Source organism: Moschus berezovskii, chromosome 21 (genome assembly GCF_049115385.1).
Source record: "Moschus berezovskii isolate FMDL1 chromosome 21, NW_MosBer_1.0, whole genome shotgun sequence".
NCBI classification, from domain to species: domain Eukaryota; kingdom Metazoa; phylum Chordata; class Mammalia; order Artiodactyla; family Moschidae; genus Moschus; species Moschus berezovskii.
This window is the reverse complement of record NC_142480.1, coordinates 534,684-542,621: the sequence shown is the minus strand read 5'-3', so window position 1 is coordinate 542,621 and position 7,938 is coordinate 534,684.

Here is a 7,938-nt window from a genome sequence, read left to right as displayed (position 1 = left end):
ATGAACTTATGTGAGACTGTGTGCCTGTGTGAGCCTGTGTGAGCCTGTGTGCCTGTGTGAGCCTGTGAGACTGTGTGCCTGTGTGAGCCTGTGTGCCTGTGTGAGCCTGTGAGACTGTGTGCCTGTGTGAGCCTGTGAGACTGTGTGAGCCTGTGAGACTGTGTGCCTGTGTGAGCTTGTGTGAGCCTGTGAGACTGTGTGCCTGTGTGAGCCTGTGAGACTGTGTGAGCCTGTGAGACTGTGTGCCTGTGTGAGCCTGTGAGACTGTGTGAGACTGTGTGCCTGTGTGAGCCTGTGAGACTGTGTGCCTGTGTGAGCCTTGTGAGCCTGTGTGAGCCTGTGAGACTGTGCCTGTGTGAGCTTGTGTGAGCCTGTGAGACTGTGTGCCTGTGTGAGCCTTGTGAGCCTGTGTGAGCCTGTGAGACTGTGTGCCTGTGTGAGCCTGTGAGACTGTGAGCCTGTGTGACTGTGAGCCTGTGTGAGCCTGTGAGACTGTGTGCCTGTGTGAGCCTTGTGAGCCTGTGTGAGCCTGTGAGACTGTGTGAGCCTGTGAGACTGTGTGCCTGTGTGAGCTTGTGTGAGCCTGTGAGACTGTGTGCCTGTGTGAGCCTTGTGAGCCTGTGTGAACCTGTGAGACTGTGTGCCTGTGTGAGCCTGTGAACCTGTGAGACTGTGAGACTGTGAGCCTGTGTGACTGTGAGCCTGTGTGAGCCTGTGAGACTGTGTGCCTGTGTGAGCCTGTGAGCCTGTGAGCCTGTGTGTGCCTGTGAGACTGTGTGCCTGTGTGAGCCTGTGTGAGCCTGTGAGCCTGTGAGCCCATGTGAGCCTGTGAGCCTGTGAGCCTGTGTGAGCCTGTGAGCCTGTGTGAGCCTTTACGCTTGTGTAAGTCTGTGATCCTATGTGAGTCTGTGTGTCTCTGTGAGCCCCTGTGCATGTGTGAGCCTGTGATCTTGTGTTCCTGTTTGAGGTGTGTGCCTGCGTGAATTGGTGTGCTTGTGTATGCCTGTATGAGTCTGCGAGCCTATGTGAACCTGTGTGAGCCTTTGTGCCTGTGTGAGCCTGTGCGAGTTTTGTAGTCTGTATGCCTCTGTGAGCCTCTGGGCCTGTGTGAGCCTTTGTGCCTGTGTGAATCTGTGAGCCTGTGTGTGTGTGTGTGTGTGTTGTGTGAGCCTATGTGAGTCTTTATAGGTCTCTCTGCCTCTGTGAGCCTGTGTCTTGTGAGCCTGTGTTCCTCTATGAGCCTTTGTGTGCCTGTGTGAGCCTGTGTGCCTGTGTGAGCTTGTGTAAACCTGTGAGCCTGTGTTGCTGTGTGAGTCTGTGTGCCTCTGTGAGCCTGTCCAATGGCGGTGGTCAAACATGTTCTTTCAACTCCTGTGAGCCTGTTAAAGGTGTGTGTTTGAGGGTGTCTGAGTGTATTTGTTTTTGTGACTGGCTGATTGTCAGCCTCTGAGAATGTGCTGGTGGCTGGGCGGTTGCTCTGTGTGTGTGTGTGTCAGGGTGTGCCAGGGTGTCTGTTCATGTGGACACACATTTACCTGGTGTGCTTGTACCTTTGGGGTCTGTGGTGCATCTGTATGTTAGTGGCTCTTTGTGTGTCCTGTAGTGTGTCTGAGTTCCTGAGTGTGCTTACATTTCTGTGTGTCTCTGTGTGTCTCTGTGTCTGCATGTGTCCCTGTGTGTCCCTGTGTGTCTCTGTGTGTGTCTGTGTGTCTGTGTCTCTGTGTCTGCATGTGTTCCTGTGTGTCTCTGTGTCTGCGTGTGTCCCTGTGTGTCTGTGTGTCTGTGTCTGCGTGTGTCTCTGTGTGTGTCTGTGTGTGTCTCTGTGTCTCTGTGTCTGCGTGTGTCCCTGTGTGTCCCTGTGTGTTTCTTGCATCTCTGTGTCTCTGTGTCTGCGTGTGTCTCTGTGTGTCTCTGTGTGTCTGTGTCTCTGTGTCTGCGTGTGTCTCTGTGTGTCTGTGTGTCTGTGTCTCTGTGTCTGCATGTGTCTGTGTGTGTCTGTGTGTGTCTCTGTGTGTCCCTGTGTGTCTCTGTGTCTGCATGTGTCTCTGTGTGTCTGTGTTTCTGTGTCTGCGTGTGTCCCTGTGTGTCTCTGTGTCTGCCTGTGTCTCTGTGTGTCTCTGTGTCTCTGTGTGTCCATGTCTCTGTGTGTCTCTGTGTGTCCCTGTGTGTCTCTGTGTCTGCGTGTGTCTCTGTGTGTCTGTGTCTCTGTGTCTGCGTGTGTCTCTGTGTGTGTCTGTGTGTGTCTCTGTGTCTCTGTGTGTCTGTGTCTCTGTGTCTGCGTGTGTCCCTGTGTGTCTCTGTGTGTCTGTGTCTCTGTGTCTGCGTGTGTCTCTGTGTGTCTGTGTCTCTGTGTCTGCGTGTGTCCCTGTGTGTCTCTGTGTCTGCGTGTGTCCCTGTGTGTCTCTGTGTCTCTGTGTGTCTCTGTGTCTGCGTGTGTCTCTGTGTGTGTCTGTGTGTGTCTCTGTGTCTCTGTGTGTCTGTGTCTCTGTGTCTGCGTGTGTCCCTGTGTGTCTCTGTGTGTCTGTGTCTCTGTGTCTGCGTGTGTCTCTGTGTGTCTGTGTCTCTGTGTGTCTCTGTGTGTCTGTGTCTCTGTGTGTCTCTGTGTCTCTGTGTGTGTCTGTGTGTCTGTGTCTCTGTGTCTGCATGTGTCTGTGTGTGTCCGTGTGTGTCTCTGTGTCTGCGTGTGTCTCTGTGTGTCTCTGTGTCTGCGTGTGTCTCTGTGTGTCTCTGTGTCTGCGTGTGTCCTTGTGTGTCTCTGTGTGTCCCTGTGTGTCTCTGTGTCTGCGTGTGTCTCTGTGTGTCTGTGTCTCTGTGTGTCTCTGTGTCTGTGTGTCTCTGTGTCACTGTGTGTGTCTGTCTGCCTGCTTGAGTCTGCATGGCCATGTTTGTGGGAGACAGCGTGTGTAAGGACACACCCAGTGACCCCTGTCCCCCAGAGCACACCTTGTGGTTCTTCCCAGGGCTTCCCTTCAACAGGCGAGCCTCCTTGAGGGCCTGGGCCTGCTGGGGAGGTGGATGCAGGCACGGCCGGCTCCTGCAGGTGAGGGATGTGCGGGGGCTCCTCTCCACAGTCACCGCACCCTCACTGGCCCTCTGGGGGTCTCAGTCTGTGGGGCAGGGGGACCCAAGTCTGCCCTCTGAGGGTATTCTCACGGGGGCCTTCATGGGCTGAGGTGTGGGCTGTCATGGACTGGGCAGTGCCTGTTCTGGGCACAGCAGTGACAAAGGTTTGGTGTCAGGTGGGCCGTGAAGGGTCATGAGGCTGAAGCTGCAGGCTGGGTGGGCCTTGAGCCTGGCCCCCCGACCCTCAGGGCCCCCTCCACCAGGCAGTTCTCTGGGACGTGGCCTGGGTGTCTGGTCACTCGGAGCCTGGCCTCAGCACAGGCTAGGCCAGCTGTGGAGAGGGATCAGGGCTGGGGCCTGGGGCCAGGGCCGGGGGGCAGAGTGGTCAGGAACCACCCCAGCCATCTTGCCCAGCCTGGCCCCCTCCCCCAGCAATGCAAATGCCTGGGGTTCAGGTTCTGCTGTTTCGGTCTCGGGGTGAGTGGGGCTTTCCACCCTGGTCCCCACCTGCTCTGCGGTTCGGCCTTGGCCTGTTTTTGGAAACATTTGCAAGTGTGTTTGTGCTGTGTGGGGCGGGGGTGGGGCGCAGCCGGCGCCCACTGGGCTGGGGGAGGGGAGCCCACGTCCAGCCTCCTCAGAGAGGGCAGAGGGCAGGACCCCCGCAGAGGGTCCTGGGGGGACCGCAGGGTGTGTGGTCCCTGCCCCAGGCAGCATGTGGAGTCCAGGCCTGAGTTCTGGCCCTGGTGCGGAGGTCTGGGTGTGGCCCATGGCTCTGCCAGAGGGAACCTTCCAGAACCACAGTCTCCCTGGGCCGAGGCTGAAAGTGAGGCTCAGAAACAGCAGGCCCAGCCATGCTCTCACACCACATGCGTGTGTGCACACACACACCAGCTCACATATGTGTGCACACACATGTGTGGCCTCACGCTGCTGCCCAGGGGTCCCCACTCCACGTGCCAGGCAGCCCCCTCCCCGTGGCCCCGTGACTGAGTTCGGGCTGCCCAGGGGGCTGGGGAGGCTGAGGGACCCGCTTGGCCAGCCTCCTCTGACCCTGGGTGCAAACCTCAGGGCCCACAGTCCACGTGTATGCGTGTGAGTGCAAACATGCCTGTGCGCACGGCGTGTGGTGTGAGCGTGACCAGTGTGGAGTAGGTGTGCGTAGATCTGTAGAGTGTGTGGGTGTGCCCAGGTGTGTGTAGATGTCTATAGGTGTGTAAGGTGTGCAGTGGGGGCCAGCACAGCCTGGCACAGCCTGGCACAGACAGAGGAGATGTCCGTTTGTGATGGGGGCTCATGCTGGACAATGGCGGGGATGGCCTGGGCAGGTGTGGGGCACAGCCCTGTGTCTGGGCCTGCGTGTGTGTGTCTGTGCATGTGAGTGTTGTGGGCTGGACCCTGTGGGATTGTCCAGCTCCTCTCCGGTCTGGGCAGAGCCCCAGTCCCCGAGCCCCAAACAGAGTCCCCATGCCCAGGAGTGGGGGTCGGCGTGTGGGTGCTGAGGAGCCCCTTGGGGTCAGGGTGTGGTTTGAGCTGGGTGGCGGCCCTGAGACTCAGCCTTGGGACAAGTGGGGGCCTCGGAGCAGGTGTCCTGTGTATACATGCACACAACTCACATACGTGCACACGGAGGACCACACTCAGAGACAGACACACTGAACACAGCACCCACCCCTGCTACACGCTCACAAACAGAATACAGACGCACGTCCCCCACTCCCCACACACCCAGAGCACACCGGCTCACTCACACACAGAAGGGGAACACACGGACACCCTCACTCACACTCACACTCACCCACACGCGCCTCACTCCAGGCCCTTAGGGCCCCTGGAGCCCCGCTCAGGCGCACTCAGGCCCGGTCACGTCCTCTGGGGCTGAGGACCTGCCCAGGTGTCTGCGTCCACTGGCCCCACCGCTCACTAGCCGTGTGCCCCTGTCCTGCCTCAGGGGTCCCATCTGGGAGGTGGGCACGTGCCCTCTGCCCAGGGAAGGCCCCCCCCCCCCACACACACGGTGCAGGGTTAGCCAGGATCAGCCAGGGTCAACCAGGGTCCTGCCTTAGAGAGCCCAAGGTCAGCCGGATTCGGCAAAGGTCAACCTGGGTCTGCCGGGGGGTAGCGGGGCCCGGGGTGGGGTGGGGCAGAGGTCAGCCGGCGCCTGGGAGCGGCCGATGAGCCCTGGGTCAGAGCGAGGTCTGAGTGCAAGTGGGCAGGGCGGCTGCGGGACCCTCTAGCACCTCCGGGGTCCAACCGCCGAGGTCTCTGGGATCCTTGGCCCTCCACCCTGGGTGCTGACCTCCAGGCCTCGGGGAGAAGCCCACAGGCCTATCTGGGCCCCGAGCACGGGGCTGGCCATGGGGACACCATCTAGCGGGGAGGCCCGGGGACCCTGGGGCACTGGGGCCCGAGACCCTGGGCTGAGACCCTGGCTGGTGCAGGGCCCCCTCAAGGGGCTGACAGCCAGGGCTGGGGGCTGCTGCCCCCTGGGTGGGCTCTCACGGGTCCTCAGAGCTGGGCCATTGGCCAGCCTGGCCTGAGGGTGGTGAGGGATGCTGCAAGGCCAACAGATGGGGGTCTGGGGGCCATTTCCAGGTGGGGGCCTGGGGGGCGCCCTGTGGGGGCCGGTGTCTGAGAGAGGGTCTGACCCGTGAGCAGCGCGGGGACAGGGAATGGGGTTGGGGAGTGGTGAGGAGGGGCTGCAGGGCTGGGGTCTGGGGGCTGGTTTGCTCCGATGGCGCCCAGGTGCAGGCCTGAGCGGCTGGACTACTGTTCCCCAGGCAGCTGGGTGGGGAAGGGACCTGGGTCCAGGCAGGGATGGGGATGTGGGTTGGGAGCCCAGGTGCAGGGGTTGGCCACGTGGACAGACCTGGGCTCTGAGTGGAGGCAAGGAGTCGGGGTGAGGGCCGGGGTCCGGGTGGGGGTCCAGGAGGATGTGGGGCACACTGGGGTGCGGGGCGGTGGAGAGGGGGACTGTGCCTGCTGATTGCCGGTGTTTCAGACACGTGCACAGCCGGGAGAGCCATCTCAGCGTGTCCCGCCACACACGTGGCAACGGCAACCTTGTGTCTGCCCCTCCGTGCGGCCCCCACGCTGACAGGCACACTTAATCCACCTGAGAACGTTGCTGAGGGGGCCCGTGGGCGAGGGGCCTGGGTCGAGGTGCATCCAGGCTCGTCCAGTACCCGCAGGCCCTGGTCTGTCCGTGAACGTCAGCTCCAGCCACCAAGGACTGGAGGCTCTGAGCCAAGGGAGCTCTGGGAGCCCTTAACTTCTCAGAGTCCGCAGCCTCTGGGGACGCCCCCAGCCCCCGACTCCCACACCGGACAGAGAGGGAAACAGACACAGAGACACCAGGAGACAGAGACCCAGGAAGAGAGTCAGGCAGAGACAGGAATGGGCACAGGACAAAAAGCAGACGGACAGACGGACCCAGAGACAGTAACGGGGGAGCTGGGTGTCGGAGAAGGGGCCGGGGCAGTTGGGGGCCCTGGCGCCAGGGGCTCAGATGGAGACGGACGGGGGTGGACGGGGCCCGCGGGGTGAGGACAGGGCCGTGCCGGCCGGGATGATGAGGAGTCAGGGCTGTGGCCGCCCCCGGGCCCATTGGTGTGTGACCTCAGGCCCTCTCCCTGGCCTGTCACTGGGGACAGCCAGGCCAGGAGGCAGGCAGCAAGTCCTGCTCCTCGTACCCCCGACCCCCAGTGCTGGGCTGTGGGGGTGCCTGGGGGCCGGGGCAGCAAGCACGGAATCAAGCTGAGGACTGTCCTAATTCTCTCAGTCTGCACACCAGGGCAGTCACTGACCAGGGGGGCCAGTGGGCTCTGTCCTGGGGCCGGGGGTGTAGGGTCCCTGAATCCTGAGCTCCAGGCCAGCCTGGCACTCGGGAGGGTCAGAGCTGGGGCTGCAGGTGGGGCGTGGGCGCAGGCTATTTCTGGAAATAGCCACAGAAGCTTAGACATGTTTTTCAGTGTGGAACAAACAGCCATTTGCATGCCCTGCAGGCCAAGTGTGCCCCAAATGACTAACCTGGGGAGAAACCGAGAGGGCCTCACACCTGCCTGCGGGGTGGGGGGATGGGGCTGCAAGGGAGCAGGCCCAGGCCCCGGCCTGGCCTCATGGCCCAGAGACCCCGGCATGGCAGCCCCCAGCCCGCCACCATTTCTGCCAGCTCAGCACTGAGCCCCCAGCCTGGACCCCCAGAGACGCCCCCAGCAGCCCCCCGGGCTGGCCCCCAGAGGAGAACGTGTGGCTCAGAGGCCTGCTCAGCTGCCCGTGCCCTTGGTCAGCCAGGACACACTACCCTGGGGCCCTGGGCAATGGGAAGGCCCACAGGGTCTGGGCACTGACTCCGCCACTGGTGTTAGAGGCCTGCAGCCAGGCCCAGTTCCTGGTGGCCACGGAGCATCACTGGCTCTGGATGGAGGTGCCTTTGAGGGGCTGGTGCCAGCGGAGGCCTGGGTGTCCCCTGGCCTCGGCCACGGTGATGGGCAGACAGGAGGGCCTTTTGGACCTGGCTGCCTGGCCAGCAACTTGGGCTATGGCCGCAGAGGCTGTGTAGCTGGTGGGGAACGTGGAGGCTGCGGCCGTCTGGTGGAAGGGCCGCGGTGCAGGTCCACATGGGCCTCTAGCTGCCGGGACTGAGTGGCTGCTCTGAAAACGTGAAGAATGGGAGGACGCCTTGTGCTCTGTGCTCAGCCACACAGTAGCTGAGGGCGCCACTCCTTCTAGAAGGTTCCCAGTGACACGTGAAGGGTTGGAGGAGTGGGAGCCCTCTGGGAACCCCGATGGAATGGGACGCCCTCCCCGCATCCCCATCCCTGCCTGGAACGGGTCCCTTCCCCACCTGGCCGCCTGAGGGAAAGGGGTCCAGCCGCT